The sequence below is a fragment of the Neofelis nebulosa genome, chromosome 17 (assembly GCF_028018385.1).
Source record: "Neofelis nebulosa isolate mNeoNeb1 chromosome 17, mNeoNeb1.pri, whole genome shotgun sequence".
Taxonomy (NCBI): Eukaryota; Metazoa; Chordata; class Mammalia; order Carnivora; family Felidae; genus Neofelis; species Neofelis nebulosa.
In genome coordinates, this window is record NC_080798.1 from 54,254,203 (window position 1) to 54,273,507 (window position 19,305).

Consider the following 19,305-nt stretch of genomic DNA (forward strand, 5'->3'; position numbering starts at 1 on the left):
GGTGAAAACTTTTAAGATTTACTCTCTTAGCAACTTTCAAAGGTGCATTACTGTATTCATCATAGTTAATTATTTAATTTATATTTCTTAAAAAACCCACCATAGCTATGTTCCTATTGTAAACATTTATAATCCCAATTTTGCAGTAAGTGATCACCTTCTCAAGCACAAGCTGACTCTTAACCTCTCATCTTCCCATTTTGTTTCTGGCCACACACACACACACACACACACACACACACACACACACACACACCCCTCATGACTCAGCCATGCTAAAATATTTGCAGGTCTTTCGACATGCTTGAATACTCATGTCAAGGCTTTCGTACATGTTTCTTTGACCAGAGGGATATGTTTTCCTTCTCCTGAGCATGGCCACATTCTTAGCTTTTCAAGAGAAATATTACCTTCTGTCTGCGAAGCTTTCTCTCAGCTTCCAGGCAAAACAAGCCACCCCCGACACACACACTCTTCGATGCTCCCACTGCAACCTGCCTGTTTAATAATAATAATTATATCGATCATAATAGTAATCAAGATGTATTGAGCCCTTATCATGTGCTCAGACAGTATTCTAAGCACTTTTCATGGATTATCCCAGCATTCACTGCTTTGTGGCTTAATGATCAGTTAGTATGTACATCTGTTCCCCCGCCCAGTCCATGAGTGATTTCAGGGAGGGGGCTGCCCCATCTCCTTCTTTGTACTCCGGGTAGCTAGCACAAGGCCTGGCACGGGAAATATTTTAGAAATGAGGATCTGAACCCACCCTCTGCTTATGACTCAGCCAACTGAGTCAAAAATGACCGATGAGCTGGGGAAGACAGGCTACAGGCAGATCTCAGGGTGCATTTCCCCCAGGGGATCACACCCTGGAGAAAAAGCAGGAAGGTAAAACCATCCAAGACGCCTTGATCATTACCAGGGCGCAAAGAGCACACTCCCCCCACCACCTCCTCTCTCCAGAGCCCTACTGTTTACACCCAGGTCTTTATAAACAGTTTCCTTTCATCCTCTTATTTCAGATCTTGGGAGCCTCCAGAAGACACTACTCTTCCCTTGCAGATTGCTCGAAAGGGAAGAAAACAGACACTCAACAACAGATACTGTCTTTACCAAACCCGGGATGCTAATCCTGGGTACATAGTTAGCCCTCGGTACCTGTCCCCAATTTGACTTTCTGAGCCCTGGAACTCTGGGAGCCTCCTGAGGAACACGAAGCTTGAACTCAACTTCACAGCCAAAAAGTTTATGCCAAGACGGCCGGAGAGTCAGGAATGGGTAACAGGTTATTGGACTCCCTAAACCACTCTAGACCTTCTCACATCCTCACTCCAGACAGGTAACTCTGCAGAGAGCAAGTAACCCACCTGAGTCCCCTGTGAGGACAGCCTCTCTTTCAGAATCATGCCCCCCTCTGCCTTGGGAGAATTCAGGCCACTGTGTGATGAGGGTCTGTTATGTGCCTGGTTCTTTGCTCGTCTCTTTGCAGACCTTATCTCCAGATTTGGGTCTGGGAGTATTTGACCAGACCCCAAGCTCTTTCTGCCCTACATCGCAGACTGATCTGAGATGCTCTGTCTGTCTGGTCTCAGAATGTACACACCGTGATGCCCAAAATGTGTTCTGTGCTCAAAGGAGTCAGTTCCACAAGCATAAATGGCTTTATTAACTGCACGACTTGTCAGAGCCTAAACTACGCCAATGCCCATTATGCGTTTCTGAGAGGGGGTGGAGGATGACACCATGAAGTTGCAAAATTACTGGACTGCAAATCCTTGTTTTGGAAAGCATCACGTGGGACTAGCGGGTGGAAGAAAGCAAGCGGGGAAAGACTCCTTCACACTTGGGTTCTCATTCCTCAGCATTTAACTCCAGTCTCGTTACCTATTTATTCCTTTTTCTAGTTCCTCTGGATTGTGATTTCGATCCTGTTCTGAAGTCAGGCAAGCTCACCTAAAAGAACTATGAACTGTGGGCCCTTTATCTTCTAACCTGGCCCTCTTCTGATCACACTGCATGACGCTGCTTCCTCCCTGGTTACCCCCATGTCCACACGCACCAGGAAGGTGAACCCGGACCATCCTGTCGATGGGATGCCTACCGATTCCACTCCACTCTCAAATCAACTTCTGAATGTGACACCAAGTCCAACTGGCTTAGACTGACCTCCACCACAAACACAACCCCTGTCCTACATCTACCCAAATTCTTTTTCCTGGTTTACAGAGTCGGTAACATACAGCCTAATGGAAACAACACCTCAAAATTCCGGCCCAGATCTTTTACCTCATTTACAATCACCCATTGTGTTCTATTCACAAAATGATGGCCTAGATCCATTAATGTGCTCAGAGAAGACTGGGTTGAAAAAGGAGAGGGGGTGAAGAAGGAGAGGGAGAGAGAGAGCATGCAAATTTAAAATGTTTTTTTTAATGTTTATGTATTTTGACAGACAGAAAGAGCGAGCAGGAGAGGGGCAGAGAGGGAGGGAGACACAGAATCTGAAGCAGGCTCCAAGCTCTGAACTGTCTGCACAGATCCAGACACAGGGCTCAAACTCACGAAACAAGACATCGTGACCTGAGCTGAAGGCAGATGTTTAACCTACTGAGCCACCCAGGCGCCCCAAGCACGCAAATTTAATCTAAGCCACTGCTTATTTAAAAATTGATAGGAACTAATTAAATTAATAAAATTTTATTGAACTTTAAAACAAAAATCAATTCTTTAAAAATCCCTGTTTCAATGAATCCAAAACCAATGAAATTCTTCTTTAAAATTAGATTGGATGGTAATCAACGCAACCCCTTGGAACTCAAAATACAAGTTCTAAATTGAGATTTTTTTTAATAGCTTCAAGTACATAACTCATGTTTGCCTATTTAAAACAAAACCAAAATCTTAATATGTAATGTAGTTTCTTTGCCTTTGAATGAAGCTGTTACAAGTTTTCATTTCATTCTGTCTCTCCAGTGGTGTTTCAGTAGATGTTTAGCAATCAGTCTTGGTCAGGGAGAGGGTGCATAATAACTTGGGACTTCTGCTGGTGTCCATGATGCAAATACTCCCGGGGTGGCTCATGATGCTAAGCTACCAAAGTGAGGGACGGCAACGAATGTGGAGTTAGCAAGTTAGCACAGTCAGGTCTCATGAGCTGGTTAGAGCTGGTTCTGGCACACCACTGAGTCTTCCTCCATAAGTCTGCATCTACAAGTGTTGTCCATCTAGAATATCCCCAACAAGATGGCAGCAACACGTACCTCATTCTCAGCCGTGCCGCACGGATACTGAGACACGTGACGAAAGCTTCTCGACACTGACGGGTGATCGCTGTGTTGACCCAAACAATATACTTAGGTATAGAGGATTACTAGGGGAAAAAAAAAGTAAAAACCACCAAAACTACCCAAACCTCTAAGTTCTATTGGGGGATCTACTAAAATATTTATTTGTTTGGCTTTATGTGGAATCAGTCCATCCACTTTTCTTTTATGCTCTCTTTTGTTTTCATAAACAAATGAGTTCTTATTGCTACAAGTAAAATAGAGTTCCCTTTCCTTCCTTCCTTTTCCTCTCTTCCACTACCCTTCCTACTCATAATTACTAAATAACTCAAAATACCTGCCAAGTTTGTGTGATCCCACGAAAAGATGGTGGAAAAGACGGTGAGTCTTCTTTCGTGAATGTTATGCCTCATCTCTAGACGAAATCTCCAGGAGTGCAGGCCGAATACGCACGAGCTTCGCTATGTCAGAGCGGGCAACGGAAAGGAAGGATGGACGGAAGCAATAGCGAGAGGGGAAGGTACCCGCCATTTTCAGAGTCCACCGTGACTGTAACTGTACCGGGGGTATTGTGTATGTCATTTCACTCAATCCTCAAAATGACCTTTGGTGGCCATCCTTACCTTTAATTTTTAATGGACAGACTGAGGCGTGACTTCATTACATGTCTACCAGCACACAGCTCATGGGTGCTGGAGGTAAGATTCAAACGCCGTTTTCTCTGACTGTCGTGCTGGCGATTGCCCCATGACGCCATACTGAGCCGTACAAGTAATCTAGAGAACGTTTCATCCAAGTTGGCGAGGGTTCCCCTAGAAATTCCATCTCTGGGGCTCTTCTCTTTTTTTCTCTTCCTGCCTCTTGTGACCTACTTAGCTCCTTGGCCTTCTCCCCAGTGCCTGGGAGGACAGGAAGCGAGCACATTGTCTCCCTTCACTCATCTCATCCAAAGACTCCATCTGACTCTGGGTAAGAATTGGGAAATCACTCCAAATCAAGAGGGGTAGAGCCTCCTCTATGGTCGTCAAGACACATTCCAACAGACCTTGCCTCTGCCGGGTAGCTGTCTCTGCACAGTCTGCGTCTTTGCTCAGGAAGCCGACACCCCAGCCTGAGAAAACGGGTCTCTTCACCACGCCCCTTCTCTGGCACACGAAGATCCCCGTGTGTACAGAACTGCTGGGACTCATGGGCCCATCCGCCCAGGTCTGGCCGCTGGATATGACCACACAAAAATCTAAAGGATCCCAGCACTTGATGATATTCTGTAATATGCTGGGCACCTGACTTCCGTAGGGTCACAGTTATATATGCAATGACCCATGTGTTTTAGTTCTAGAACAAAATCCTATCTGTGGAATCAAAGCCCAGATACAAATATAAGGCAAAATAATAAGGCAAAATATATCCCAGGTCAGGTCACGTCACCCCTCTGCTCAAAACTTTGTAACAAAAGAGAAAATCCAGAAAGCTTACCGGAGACTTTGTGGCAGATTTTATTTTCTACGGTGGCCACAATAACATCTCCTGCCCCACATGTTCTTCTGGAACCTTGCTGCTTCCCCGCAAAGAGGTGGAGTCTATGTCCCCTCCTCTTAAAACTGAGTGGCACTTTGTGACTGCCTGGATCGACAGAGTGCGGTGCCAGTGATTCTGCGTGACTTTGGAGGCCAGGTCATACAAACACCATGCACGTCTATCCTATTCTCCTTGATGCTCTCTCTTGGGACCACTCCAGGAGAAAGCCCAAGCTGCCCAAAGAGAGGCACACGCTTGTGCGGAGCTTTCAGCCAACACCCAGCACCCACTCAGCAGCCGCGTACTGGAATCATCTAGAAATTTCCTAGCACCGCGTCCAGCCTTTCTAGCTGACGCAACACGGAGCAGCAACGAGCCACCCTTGCTGAGCCGCCGCCAAAAGTACAGATCTACAAGCAACTGAACACTGTTTTCAGCCACAAAGTGTGGGGTCATTTGTTACACAGCAACTGATAACTAGAAGAGCCTACCCGGATCTATACGAACCAGGGTCTCGATCGCTCTGTGATTCCTTCTCGGCCACTCTACGCTCCCAGGACACTCTGTACTCTGCACGTCCACAAACATGGAAACCATAAGGGTTGGGGGGAAGACCACATTCTTTAATTTCTTTCAATGATGTTTTATAGTTTTAGAAGTCACGTACATCTTTTGTTAGGTTTTTTTCCCCTAATATTTAATGTATGTGATGCTATTTGCTAAAGCATCCTGGTGACCCTCATTTCATTTTCTTAAGTATTTGTTGCTGGTACACAGACGTACATATTTCCATACTGACTTTATATTTATCAACCTTGCTAAATTCACTTATTAGTTCTTACACATTACTTGTAGACTTTTAGATTTCTACTTTCCAGTAATGTTGTGTGCTAATGATAGTTGTATTTCTTCCTTTCTTATCCTTACATTTTAAAACAAATTTTTTTAATGTTTTTTTTTTATTTTTGAGACAGAGAGAGACAGAGCATGAGCGGGGTGGGGCAGAGAGGGAGACACACAGAATCTGAAGCAGGCCCCAGGCTCTGAGCTGTCAGCACAGAGCCTGATGTGGGGCTTGAACTCGTCAACCGCGAGATCACGTCTGAGATGAAATCAGACACTCAAGCGACTGAGCCACCCAGGCTCCCCTTATCCTTATATTTTAAAATTTCTTGTCCTTTCCTCACTGAACTGGCTTGGACATGCACTGTGACATTAAAAAGATAGCAGGCATTCTTGTTTGGTTCCCAATCTCAAGGGAAAGCTTTAAATATTTCACCACTAATTATGATATTTGGTGTAGATTTTTTTTTGTAGCCATTATCAGAATAAAGAACACTCTTCCTCATGTCAACTTAACAAGCATTTGCTGATCACCCATTATGTCCTAGTCACTATCCTACGCAAGAGGAGAATTTTAAATTCTCATTTTTTTTATTTCAGAGAGAGAGAGAGAGAGAGAGAGAGTGAGTGGGGGAGAGGGACAAAGGAAGAGCTGTGGGGGGAGAGAGAGAGGGAGAATTTCAAGCAGGTTCCACACTCAGCACAGAGTCTGATGAGGGGCTTGACCCCATGGCCCTGGGATCATGACCTGAGCCAAAATCAAGAGTCAGATGCTCAACCAACTGAGCCACCCAGGCACCCCCTAAATTCCCATTTTGAATAAGATACTATCCTTGCTCTGAGAAATTCACTATGTAGGGTGTAAAACAGGTAAACACCAAACAAAGTGGTGGAGGTGGGAGAATCAGAAAAACAACTCGCTCTGTCCAGGGGAGCTAGTGAAGGCTCTCGGAGCACAGAGCATTACACGAAGGTCTCAGGAGATGAGATAAATGAGATCCCAGCTAATAAGAATGATGTACAAGGCCTGCTCCCTTACAACTCTCTTCTGGGTACTTATCTATACATGCGGACTTCCTTCCAGGGAGCCAAAAGATTACCCTAAATTTCTGTGCCCGTGACACTTAGATTTTAATATTATCAAGCATTCTTAAAGGAGCTGTAATTGAAAGAATAAAAGATCCCATTGTAAATACTGGTGGGAACAATTCCTGAGCTCATGTGTACTCGGGTTTTCTAAGAACGTTACATGAGGCAAAATGCGGAAAGGGGATTATGCTTTCCATCCTGCAAACCCATTGTTAGCTCAGTGTCCATTCCTTTCCTAGATGTATTTGCAAGTAATACCAGAGGCAAAGACGAAAAGTTGACTTAGAGCAAGTTACGCAGTATGTGGTTGAGAAGTACTTACCTTATGTAATCATGATACACATTAATTGTTAAATAAATACGTGTTGATTTGGCTTGGCCTGGCTATGTGTGTAGTCTAGCCAAGAAAATAATCTGATCAGGATGACATTACCTCGAGCCAGAGGCTGTTGAAAGGCATACAGAAAGACCAGATACAGTGGGGTGTTTCTGTTTTAAAGTTTTACATTTTTTTTCTTTTTAAAGACAAAAGGGTACCTGAGAGTAAAAATAGGTAACATTACGGAGTTAGTTTTATAAGAGGCATCATCCAACTCAGGTAATCCAGCGTAGGACTATTTTATCTGAAGTGTCTCTAATATCTTGAGTTTTGCAAAGAGACTGAAAAGTCATGTGCATGTTCCACTGGTGACTTACCTTCTCCAGGAGAATGACAAGGTGCACGCTCGTCAAGGTCAGGTCCGAACATCAGAATTTGTTCTGAAAGCAGAGAATAAAAGAAAGGTGGAGCTGGATCTGGAGGGACAAAAAGTGAGGGTTTGTGGCTCGAGGAGGTCTGGACATAGAGCTGGTGCCCCGTCCGTTCCGTTTGGGACTCCTCTTCGCGGAGCCTGCCGGCCAGACTTCACAGGCCAACATCTGCCTCTCTTTGCCCGATGGCTTTCCCTGTAAGCTGGAGCCCACTGTGCCCCAAGTGCTAAAGAGCTAATGCCCCCGGTAAAGGCCCTGAACAGGGACCACTGGGGGTCTGTGTATCTCCCTCAGGCAGGAATTCTGAGCAGGGTGCCTACACTGGTTCTTAGATGTGCCCCGTGGGGGTAAGCTCGTTACCCGCAGAGGTAATTTGCGGTCTTACGCCCTCATCCCTCTACCAACACTTCCCGGAATCACTTCTGGGATAATCCGATGCATCTGGGATCTTGTCTTAGGATCAGCCTCTGGGCAAATCCCAACTAACACGGGTTGTATTTGACGTCAATGAAACATATCAGCATCCACTCCCCACTTTTCTGGAAGATGGTGGAACTGTCCCCCGCAAATCACACACTCTCTAAAGGAGCTCACACTTTCTGTCAGAGGGTCATGGAGGACTTGAAGCAATTATCAGGACAAGTCAAGTCAAAGCAACTGTCAACTAAAATTGTGGATCAGTGGAGCACAAGCATCGTTTTTTGCTTGACTTAATTGCATAATTGCCTCGGCTCTCAGCTTAGTGCGTGCAAACCTGGAGACGAACAATTAATGATCTAACATGAGGGGGACCCATCTCTGTGGCTTCTGGCCAAGAGGGAGATGCATCAGTGTCAAAGACAGCTATCTTCAGAGACCCTCTCAGGGGGAGAAATTTCTCTTTCAATTATGACCACCTAAAAACCATGATGAAAATTGCTTTTTATGAAATCAAGCCATGGAAATTAAACTTTAGGGGAAAATAGTTAAATTTTAGCCTTGGAGCCCTCTGTCTACTACATCGGAATTTTCCAGAGCATGTCAGACATTGCTACCAGATTCCATTAAGAGTCTTGCTTCTGACATTTCAGCATACTCAGTGAACATTTTTGTGTGTGAGCAGGCACCGTGGCTTTCAGAAGAGGGTTGTATTTAAATTCCATATCCATCCCTGTTATGGAGGAATCACGGTAATAAATGAGACTCTAGTCTTAGCCTTTAGTTCAAATGACAACATCAGGCGGGAAAAAAAAATCCCAAATAATTAGTGACTACAAGTTTCAGAACAGTCCTTTAATCCAGGAGCAGCGTGGCTTGCCCCTAACAATGAGGTTCAACCATATCACACGAAGACTGAAAGACCAACCAACAGCCAGATAGAAAGCTGGCCCCGAGTTTGTCACTTTTTTAAAGGAATTGCCGGATTTCTTTGACAAGCTCAAGAGTGAATTCAACGCCTCTATTTTCTCTACATTTAAGCGCATCTAACTGGACTTCACAGAAAAACAAAAATAAAAGCAAAAAACGCCTTCCCCCCAATGGCCTCCCTTCTCCTATTTGAATATGACTAAGATCAATCAATATACATTGATGAATGGGGCTTAACTCTAATGACTCTGATATTATTTCTAGGATACTTGCTTAATTGAAAAACATAGTCAAAAATAATCTCCCTCAGATGCAGAACCTGATGGTATCAGATGGTCAGCACCAGCAAGTTCTGTTGTGTTGCTTTGTCTTGTTTTGTTCTGCTTAAGGCCTGAGCCAGAGCAAGGAATTAGCACCTTCTTCCTGTATGTGGAAGCCTTTTGCTCAGATGATGTGGCTCAAAAGCCCCAGTGAAGAGTCTGCCTTGGCGATGACTAGGGAGGTGGTCTTACCCACAGTGAGGTCAAGTTCAGAAAAAGTGCAAAGTGGACGATCCACACTGAGTTCCTTACAGTCTCTTAGCTGCTTCATGCCCTTGCTTGCCTTGGGGTCTATATTTGTTCTTCTCCTTGCCTGTAAGGCTCGTTGGCCCAGGTCCCCCACCTCTGTACCCTCTCATTTTCATTCTGTTGGGGTTGGCATTTCAGGTCTGTAGAAATGGAGTTTTCTGGAGAAAGACACTGTTTGTGGGCTTTCTGAACCACTGCTATGTAAATCGTCACCCCACTTCTCCTCGGTTGGTTGTCTGCGCGTCGGCTCAAGGCTTAGCTCCTCCCTCCTTCCTGGGTGCACTGTGACCTCCTCTCCCCGCTGGGCCTTGGACAGTCTCTCCTAATCTACCAAGGCCAGCTTCTAAGTCCACAGCTCGCTGCTTGGGGCCCTTGCCCAGACAGGGTCCTTGGCTCCACTTGTCCCTCTGCCATAGCACGTCCTAGATATTCCCGGGGCCCCTGCCAACCCTGAGAGTCAGGGAAGGGGGAGTCCTATGCTTGCTCTGCATTCATTTGCTCTGTGATCGTGGGTAATTAACTTCCCCTGCCTGGATATCATTTCGCTTATCGCCAACAAAACAAAACAAAACAAAAACCCTAAAAGGCTGGAGCAAACTTACTCTCCAAGGGCCAGATAATAAATATTTTAGCTGTTGCCGAGCCACACGGTCTCTGTCACAACTACTGGAATCGGCTGCTGTAGGGCCAGAGCCGCCCTAAATACGAGTAAATGGGAGTGTCTTTGTTCCATTAAAACGTCACTTAAAAAACACGTGGCAAGCTGGAGTTGACCCATAAGCTCTAGCTTCCTAGTCCCTGGTCGAGATGATCTGTATGATTCCCCCTCCAGAACGCCCTGAAATCACCTCGCTCCTACCAAGGTAACCGAGTCCTTCCTGCGCAGCCCCCTGTTCTTTTCCTCCCGGTCACAACTGCAGACAAATATAAAAGTAAACATACGTCGCTCCCAGCAGGCGATAAATTCCATGTGCACAGCGATGATGTCTATTTTTTCACCAGAGTACGCCGAGATTATTGCAAAGTGTGGAGCCCAGAGTCATCTCTCAAAACAAACAAAAAGTAAATGAATGAATGTGTCTGCTCAGTCTTTACGAAAACAGTCAACCAATTTTCTCTCAGAGAGGAGGTCTGGTGGTACCCACCCCCCCACACACACACCGAAATACACGTTCCCCAACACTCTCTCCTGATTATTAGTATACCTGCATCTTTCCCCTGGTGGTGGGATGGATGTGTACTGCAGTATTCACAACTGGATTGTCCTTTCCCCTGGGTGGGAAGGACTTCACGGCAGTGCTTCTCAAATTGTAATGAGCGCACAGATCACCTGGGATCTTGTTCAAATGCAGGTTCCAGTTCAGGGTGAGCCAGGGCAAGTCCTAAGACTCTTCACTTCTAACAGGCTCTCCGGGGATGCAGTGCTACAGATCCACGGACCACAGTTTGAGTTGCAAGGCTTTAGGGCACTTTTCCTTCATGGGAGAACCTAATGAGCATTTGGGACTTCCTGTAGATACCCTGTGCCAGACTAGTTTATTTTGGTTTTCTTTATCAAAGCTGAAAATGGCTATTTGAGTTTTCTCGGCCTATGGCACAGAGATTAAAGACACCATAAGGAGTGGAAGTTACTTCCCATGCAAAAGGATGAGCGTCGCTCTCCAGGTCTAATCTTGTAAAACGAGGGCAAGGTGTCGGGGCACACTCAGGTTTCATCTCTGCTCCAAAGGGATCCCAGGACACTGCAGGGGACCAAGGAAGGATGGATGGGCAGACGGCACATCGCAGCACCAAAGGACAATGCTCTTCTCATGGCCGATAGTCCGGGAAAAGGTACACACTTGTGCAAGGATTATGTTTATTTTAAGAAGAAACGCTCCTTAACTCATGATAGTTCCTTCCCCTTGGACTGGACTTGGTTAGCACACCACTTCCTCCTCTTCCCACCCCAGGACAGAAGGGAGAGGCCTGCTGGATGCCAGAGCCAGGGAGAACGCCCAGCACAGGTGGGCCCAGCTCCTCCCTGTTCCTCTGGGGCTCAGAGCCCTGCTGGAAGCAGGAGGTCTGCCCCACGCCTTCGGGCTGTCAACCTACCCTGGCACGTCCCAAGCGCGTGAAGCCATCTCCCCCGGCACAGCATGTAATTGAGGGACTGTGCGCGGAATTCTTGGCCCCGTCTTCAGACCCACTTGGGTTTCAAACCAGACGCTAGAAGAAAGGTCAATCTGTGTCTCTTCATCTGCTACTCCTTTGTCTCTTCTTCTTTAGTTTCTTTAGACTCAGGCTCAGGACATAGATCAATCCTTCATTAGAGTTCTTCAAACCACGGGCAAGACTCGGGCTTGCTCAGGCTTTTCTGTGGACAGTGCTTAGAAACTGGTTCTGTGGCAGTGGTGGTCTTATAATGGGCAGTCACAGGGCAGACGCTTCCAGGCCGATGCACCGGGCTCCTCCAGCCGCAAACCCAAATGCTGAGCGTGCGGAACAGAGAAGGGCAGCCACGTGCAGAGGAACCCTCCCCGAGCAGTCTGAACGACGCAAGGATGGTGGCAGAAAGGGCAGTGCCACGGAGCTGGGCTCTCTCGGATTTCCTCTTGGCTCTGCTACTTACCGGTACCCTGAGCTTGAGCAAGTCGCTTTGCCTCTCTGAACCGCATTACCTCTTCCATGACAGGTAGATGACAATGCTCACAGCATAACTAGAGAAGGCCACGAGTCTCACACCCACGAAAGATCTTCGGGTACCACGAAACTCTGAATGACGAGTGCCGTACTAATAAGTACAGAACAATGATTCCAAATCTCCGATGTTCGCACACACAGGTCCATATCCATTAGAGAATCGGATCGCAGGTGTGCATCCAGGGAATCACGGATATCACGTGGTGTTAGCTGGTCTTCAAGAACTCTGCTAGTTCTTATCCAAACCCTAACTTTGTAAGTAAAAGAGGAGAAGCAATTGGCCCGAGGTCACATATGAGTTAGCGGCAGACTCATGGGGAAATCCCGACGGGCAGATGAGGGACCTGTGTGCCTGTTCCATGACATCTGGTATGGTCTTGGGGATTCAACCTATTATGTAAAACTAGCCCAACCTCAGAGAACGGTATGGGGCTCACAAATCCTGCACTTTGACATGGGTGCTAGTTGGAGTTATGTTTCAATTGCATGGACTCTCTCCATCTGACAATTCTGTTTTCCTCTGTGGTTGCTTTATTCCCAAGCTTTCTCCAACTACCAGAAAAGAAACTCACATAGTCTTCATGGCTCAAGAGTTCATTGAGATTGTCTTTCCGATAATTTTTGTCTGCCCCACTTATGTTATAAATTTACTCCTGAACTTATCAATGTGGCCAGGAGGTTGAAATCCTGTCATTAGCAAGACTTGGATCTGATGTCAACTCCTGGGGTGGAGTGGAGACATGCAGTAGATTTGAAAGAAACCACAGAGACTAGCCAAGATTATTATAGAAGAGGGAAGTGTTAGCTTAACAAAGTAAGGGATGCTATAAAAACATTATAATATGCCCCTTTGACACTCCTCATGAAACTATTAGCCATCTTGATGCTTTGCTTATTATCTTAGTTTCCCACTAAGCGAATGACCACAAACTTAGCAGCTTCAACAAAATACGTTAGTAGCTCACAGTTCTGAAAGTCAGAGGCCCAGTACGGCATGGCTCAGTTCTCTACTCAGGATCTTTCAAGGCTGAAATCAAAGTGTGAGCCAGGCTAAATGCTATCTGAAGGATCTGGGGAAGAATATGCTTCTGGGCTCATTCAGGTTGCTGGCAGAATTCAGTTCCTTGTGGTTGCGGGTCTCAAGTCCCCATTCCCTTGCTGGTTGTCAGTGGGGGTTGCTCTCAGCTTGTGGTGGTTGTTCTTGTATCCTGGCACATGGCTCCCTGCATCTTCAAAGCCAGAAACAGGGCAGTCCTTCTTGTGCACTGAGTCTTTCTGACTTCGTTTTCTGCCACTAGATGAAGAAAACTGCTGATCTCCTATTTTAAGGCCAACTGATTAGTAACCTTAATTACATCTTAATTACGAAACCCCTTCTGCTATGTAATATCACATAATCACAGGAGTAACACCATCACATTCATTTTCCTGGCGATTAGGAAATGTGGAGGGTAAGAGAAAATACTCCTTTATAATTTTGCCTGCCACACTTACACTGGGCTCTGTGCACCATTCCTTGACTTTAGCGCTGTGGTTATTTATTTGGCTCTGGAAACGCCCTCTTCCAGGTTCTACGGCTGGTGGCTATCTACCGACTTCACGCCCCCAGCCCAGTGAAAAAGCATTTGTCCCCACACCCCACCTGTGGTACCCGACACTCTGCTGTCTTCCTCAAGCCTCATTTATGAGAACGAAAGAAGCAGCAGGACTGGGAAGTGACCTTGGAGCCCATGTCTACTTTTAAGGCACGCTCCAAGTGCCAAGGTATAATCTGAGTCTTCCCCTCCAAAGACCACCCCCCAACATCCAGGACAGGAAGGCCGATCTCCTGCGGTAGCTCCCCAGGTTCTCTAGGGACCTTAAGGGAAACTGACACCTGCTGGGATTTTCAATACCACCATGACCCTCCCTTCAGGTCAGGCTGATCTTTAAGCCTTCTCCATTTAATCTCTGCTTCAAGAATACCACAGAAAAATAAACCACAAATCGAAACGAGTTTCCTTTGACATGACTCAGAGGAGGCAAGAGTGGAAACTCCATGGATAGAAGACCCGTCTAACTTGTTTTGCCATGAGTGGTGACTTGGGCTTTACACATCATTGCTCCTGGAAAGAGAAACCTGTCTCACTGGAATGGAGGAGAATCCCTGCGTTCATGCCTGAGTGGAAGGGTATTTTCAAAGGGGCTGAGAGAGGAGCTGGAGTTAGCCAGGGGAAGTCCAGCCAGGGGAAGACAGAGGGCCAGAATGGAAATCAGGCAGACAAAGACAAACTTCAGGTCTAGGCATTTCATCTAAGGGCAATGTCTACAAAGTCAATTCATGAAAATGAGGGTTGGAGGAGGGTTCTGTGATCAGATACGTTTGGGGAAAAAAATGAGTTGAAGAAATCAAGTTTTTTGACCGCAGAATTTTTTCAGACTTTTGAATATATAATGGGCATTCAGAATCTCCCGTGAGGGAACAGAGCAGGGATCGGGAAACTTTTTCTGTAAAGGGCCAGAAAGTAGATAGTTTAGGCACTGTGGGCCACAGGGCTTCTATCGTGCAACAACTCAACTGTGGTTGTAGCAGGAAAGGAGCCATGGGTAATATGCAAGTGAATGGGTGTGGCCGCGTTCCGATAAAACTTTATTTACAAAAACACGCAAGTATTTGGCCTTCAGGCCACAGTTTGCCAGCCGTGAGGTAGGATTAACACATTTATTGGACCACAGAATCGTTCATTCACTCATTCAACGTGTTAGTAATTTTTATGGGTCAAAATTAAGAGTCTTGCAGGCAGGACGCTCTCTGGTTCCCTCTTGTTTCCCTGATGTCTGTAAGGTAACCAAAACTTACTGAATAGGAAATATCGAATGAAATGGTAAAATAAAACAATCCTTCCAGAAGAGAGAGAGCCTCCAAAGGAACACGCTGATGAACTATTTAAAACAACGCTTCAGAGCAATAAGGAGCAGCTGTGTTTTGGAAGAGACGGAAAGGAAAAGGAGAAAGGTAGAGGGCTGAGAATGAAGAGGAAGAGGAGGAGATACAGAACAGGGAAAATGGACATATAATAAGAGGCCAAAGGAGAGGAAAAGGAGGAGGTGGGGGATCAAAAGGTCTGTTTCCACCCACCAGAAAACGGCTTTCTGTGCCCCTGGCATGAGTGTCGGTGTCCTGAAAGGACAAGCCTTTCATGAGGTGCTGAAAAACCCACTTTGGCATTAATTAACAAGATCACTAGGCTGTCATAATTGCAGAGAGAAAGATAAATCATCAAGAGATATTTCCTAACAGAAATGCAGGTCATTACAAAATATTATTTAAAGTCACATTTACATATAAAAAGGATAAAATGGAAGTTGTCCCACTTGGCCCCCGCCTTTCCTCCCCTCTCCCTTGTGCCTGATGCAATGCACAGGAGTCAGCACACAGCTCCCGGTAAGCCAGGGGCTTTGGGATCTTGGCGGAACATGCTCGCAGAGGGGCTCAACGGACACGGAGCTGTGAGAACCCAAAGGAAAGTTTGCAGGCGAAACCTCAGGGCTGCACCACCAGGTCGCCACCTGATTCGCTGCCCCTTGTGCTACTAATCGCTTGAGTTCCTCACTTAACTGAGGTCTCCGTGAATCCAGTAAGCTTATCCGGCTTCTTCTCCCCTCCATTATGTTCTCAACACCCAGCCTGTACTAGAACACTCAACAGACACGTATTCAAAATACTGATCAATTCTTCAGAACTCAGCTGAAGAGTTGCCTCCTTTGGAATGTTTCCCCACATGTTCCAAACTAGATGAAGGTGTCCTCTCCTCTGAGACACTGTGGCATCCCATGCTCCTCTGTATGGGGGCACTTAGAGAAACAAACCGACAATGGCAAAATGGGACAAGGGTCAAGGTCCCCCCACCTCATTAGAAACAGAACTACTAGAGACGAGATCCTGGTACCTTAACTTCTATAACCTTATCTTTACCACCAACCTAGGCGTGTAGTGCATACTCTTAGAAAGCACTTCTCTCATGGATTTTGATAACTCCACTATGGCCAGGAAAGGCAACGGCAGAGTGCTCAAAACACAGAACTATGCGGATACGTCAGAGGAACACAGAAGCCAGTTGAAATCGCCCCAATATCTACCACTGGAGCAATGTGAGCAATAAATAAATAAATAAATAAATAAATAAATAAATAAATAAATAACATAGTATATTGGGTTAAAACCCAGAGTATAACATAAATACCCATAAGCTCATACTAACATAATAAACGTTTGAATGAATGAATGGAAAAATAAATGAAAGAGAATACACAAGTCCTCCATACAGAACAATGTCAAAAAATTCATGTAAATACTCTCTGCTCAGGGAGGTGGAACATATTCCCCACCCCTTAAATTTGGGCTGCACATACTGACTTTAAGCACATAGGATGGGAAGGGAGGGGAAAGGTAAGTTTACAGTGAGGAAGCCTCATAAACATACTCAGCCAGGTGAGCGGGGTCAACATCGACAGGGATAAGACCATGAGAAAAACATCATGAGAAAAAACATCAGGCAAATTCCAACGGAGGGTCAGGCTACAAAACACCTGAAGGATACACCTCCAAACCATCAAGGCCATCAAAAACAGAGAGAGTCTGAGAAACAGTCAAAGCTAGGAGGAACCTAAGGAGACGTGATGATAGAGGAGTATGGAATGGAATTCTGGACAGGGGAGACGATACTAAGTTTAAAACTATGGAAATTCGGTTCCAGTATGGAGATCAGTGAATAATCACGTATCGGTTCTGGTTCGGGAATTGTGACAAAGTTACCACACTAACTGATGATGTTAATAATGGGGGGAACTGGGTGTGAGGTATAAGGAGACTCTCCACACCATCCGTGCACACTTTTCCAAAGTTCTTATCATTCTAAAACTAAAAGTTTAATATTTAATAAAGTAAACAAGTAAAGCCACGAAGAAAATAACAGTAAACACAAGACCAAGGCCCCCATGAACCCCACAGGCAGGACGACCACTGTTACAATGACCGTTTGCCCCTTGCATTTGTACAAACACACCCCACACCTCGTCTCTTCAGCTCTAAGCCAGCTCTGAGTGCAGACCTTGGGTATGCCCCTCGCTGAGGTCTTCTGGGTTACTTATCTGTACCATTGAGGCTGACATTTCTTTCGTGGTCATCTCGCGGTGCCTGATGCTCTCAGGCGTAAGTCATCTGGCAAGCCGGAAGCCAACACTTTGAAATTTGCAAGCACTGAAGAACCGCCTGGGGAAGCGTGGAAGAATGCAGATTCCTGGGTTCCATCTCAGAAATTCTGATTTACTCTGTGTGAGATGAGTCCGATTAATCTGCATTTTATTTTTTTTAATGTTTGTTTATTTTTCAGAGAGAGAGAGAGAGAGAGAGCAAGCGGGGAGGGGCAGAGAGAGAAGGAGACACAGAATCTGAAGCAGGTTCCAGGCTCTGAGCCGTCAGCACAGAGCCTGACGCAAGGCTCAAACTCACAGACTGCAAGATAATGACCTGAGCCAAAGGTGGACGCTTAACTGACTGAGCCCCCTAGGCGCCCCCAATGAATCTGCATTTTAAATAAACCTCTGAAGTTTTTCCGGTTCACACATTCACATCAGCCCTGAGCTAGGGGTCAAGGACTAAGACCCACTTTGATTAAGTGTCACTCTTTTGCTTCGCCTCCCACATCTGGTGCCATGATGCTTCCTAGGCGCTATGAGCCGGCAGAGAGTTGACACTCGCTCAATATCTGATAAAAGAAGGAACACATGGATGAACTGTCAAGATCAGCATTTAAAACAATTCTTTTTCCTGTTTAAGAACTTTGACACTGAGTGTCAGGCAGAGGGATCCATGACTGTTTGGGGCTACAGGCTATGGGAAATGAGATACAAAACCACATCCACTGACATTCAAGGCCATTCACTGTGCCGATCATGACTGAGGTCCAACATGGTGGAAAAAAACTTTCCTTCTCAAATGTGAGACGGACTCTTGCTATTTGCTTTGCTGAGCTAATAACATTTTTAGAGGGGTTTTTTTTTTTCCTCTCTCTCTTTTTGCAGACTCAATTAGAAGGGCCTGCCTTCTGAATCAGCAGCTCAATAATTAGTTTGGTTGCATCTGCAGGTAGAAAACTGGAGGCCCTCTTTCCCCTAGAGGCGGAAGGAGGCATACGCAATTAACTAATTGCAGACCGATGCTCCTCATAAATGCTAGAAACAAACACTCACAGACACACACATACCTTGATGCCCAGAAGACAGTCTCTGACCTGGGGACAGGGGAGAGAGAATGACAATGTTCTGAAGAGGCGAGGCGTTTGGGTAGAGACAGGGCCTCCTGCAGGGGTCACTCCTCTGGTGCCCCAGGAGCAAAAGGACACGTGAGAAGGTGGGATGTTCCCCGTTCCCAGAATTCTTTCAGAATGGCTGTCATTGTTCAAGTTAGAATATTGCCAGTTAATTGTTGGCTCCGAAAGAAAAATTATGAGCTGGGGAAAGGGTTCTGCATGGATTTAGTGTATTTGAATAATTTAGACCCCCGCAGTTCATTTGACAGGATTGTTTTTCTCTCGCAGGAGCCTGCTGTTACAAGAATTAAAACTGTCGGGAGTACCAGGGGCTGTGCTGGAGCTTAGTAATGAGGTTTATCAGTCAATAAATGATTTTATACAGCAAATTAAACTGTAAATTTCGTTTGGGTGGTAAATATTTAGAGAATGAAGATATCTGGTTAATGAGGAAGGCTGGATGTTTTAAAAAAAAAAAAGGGAGAGAGAAGGAAAAAAGGAATGTCAACCTTTTAAATCTTGAATGTGGCTGGGACTGGATGACAATTTGCTCATTTACAGGTCTCTCGCGCGCGCGCGCACGCTCTCTCTTTCTGTAAATAACAGAGAATGGCTTCGTTGTTTGTGTATTTAAGGATGCAGTGGCAAATCCTCCCCTTGCTGACTTGCGCCTACTGCCTGAATGCGGAAATACGTCCCTCACGGGGTCCTTAGGAAAATATGCAAACTGCTTATACAGTATTGAGGTTCATCCCTTCTGCTAGGATTTATTTTTAAGTGCAGATACCCTAGAGTTGTGCTTATCCACCATGGTAGCCACACTCGGCATGTGGCTGTTCGAATTTAAGCTTACATTCGTTAGATTAATTAATTAAATATACTACAAATTCAGTCTCACGGTTGCATTTGCCACACTTCAAGTACCCG

At 45.7% G+C, this 19,305-nt stretch overlaps 1 long non-coding RNA gene across 1 annotated transcript in view; it reads right to left on the minus strand.

Annotated features, from left to right (window-relative positions):
• The window catches only part of LOC131499372 (uncharacterized), an 800,352-nt gene that overhangs the window by 439,018 nt on the left and 342,029 nt on the right, over nucleotides 1–19,305 (minus strand). The window contains exon 7 of the long non-coding RNA XR_009255831.1: nucleotides 7,437–7,499. This is a non-coding gene — a long non-coding RNA (uncharacterized LOC131499372). The remainder of the gene's footprint in view (nucleotides 1–7,436; nucleotides 7,500–19,305) is intronic.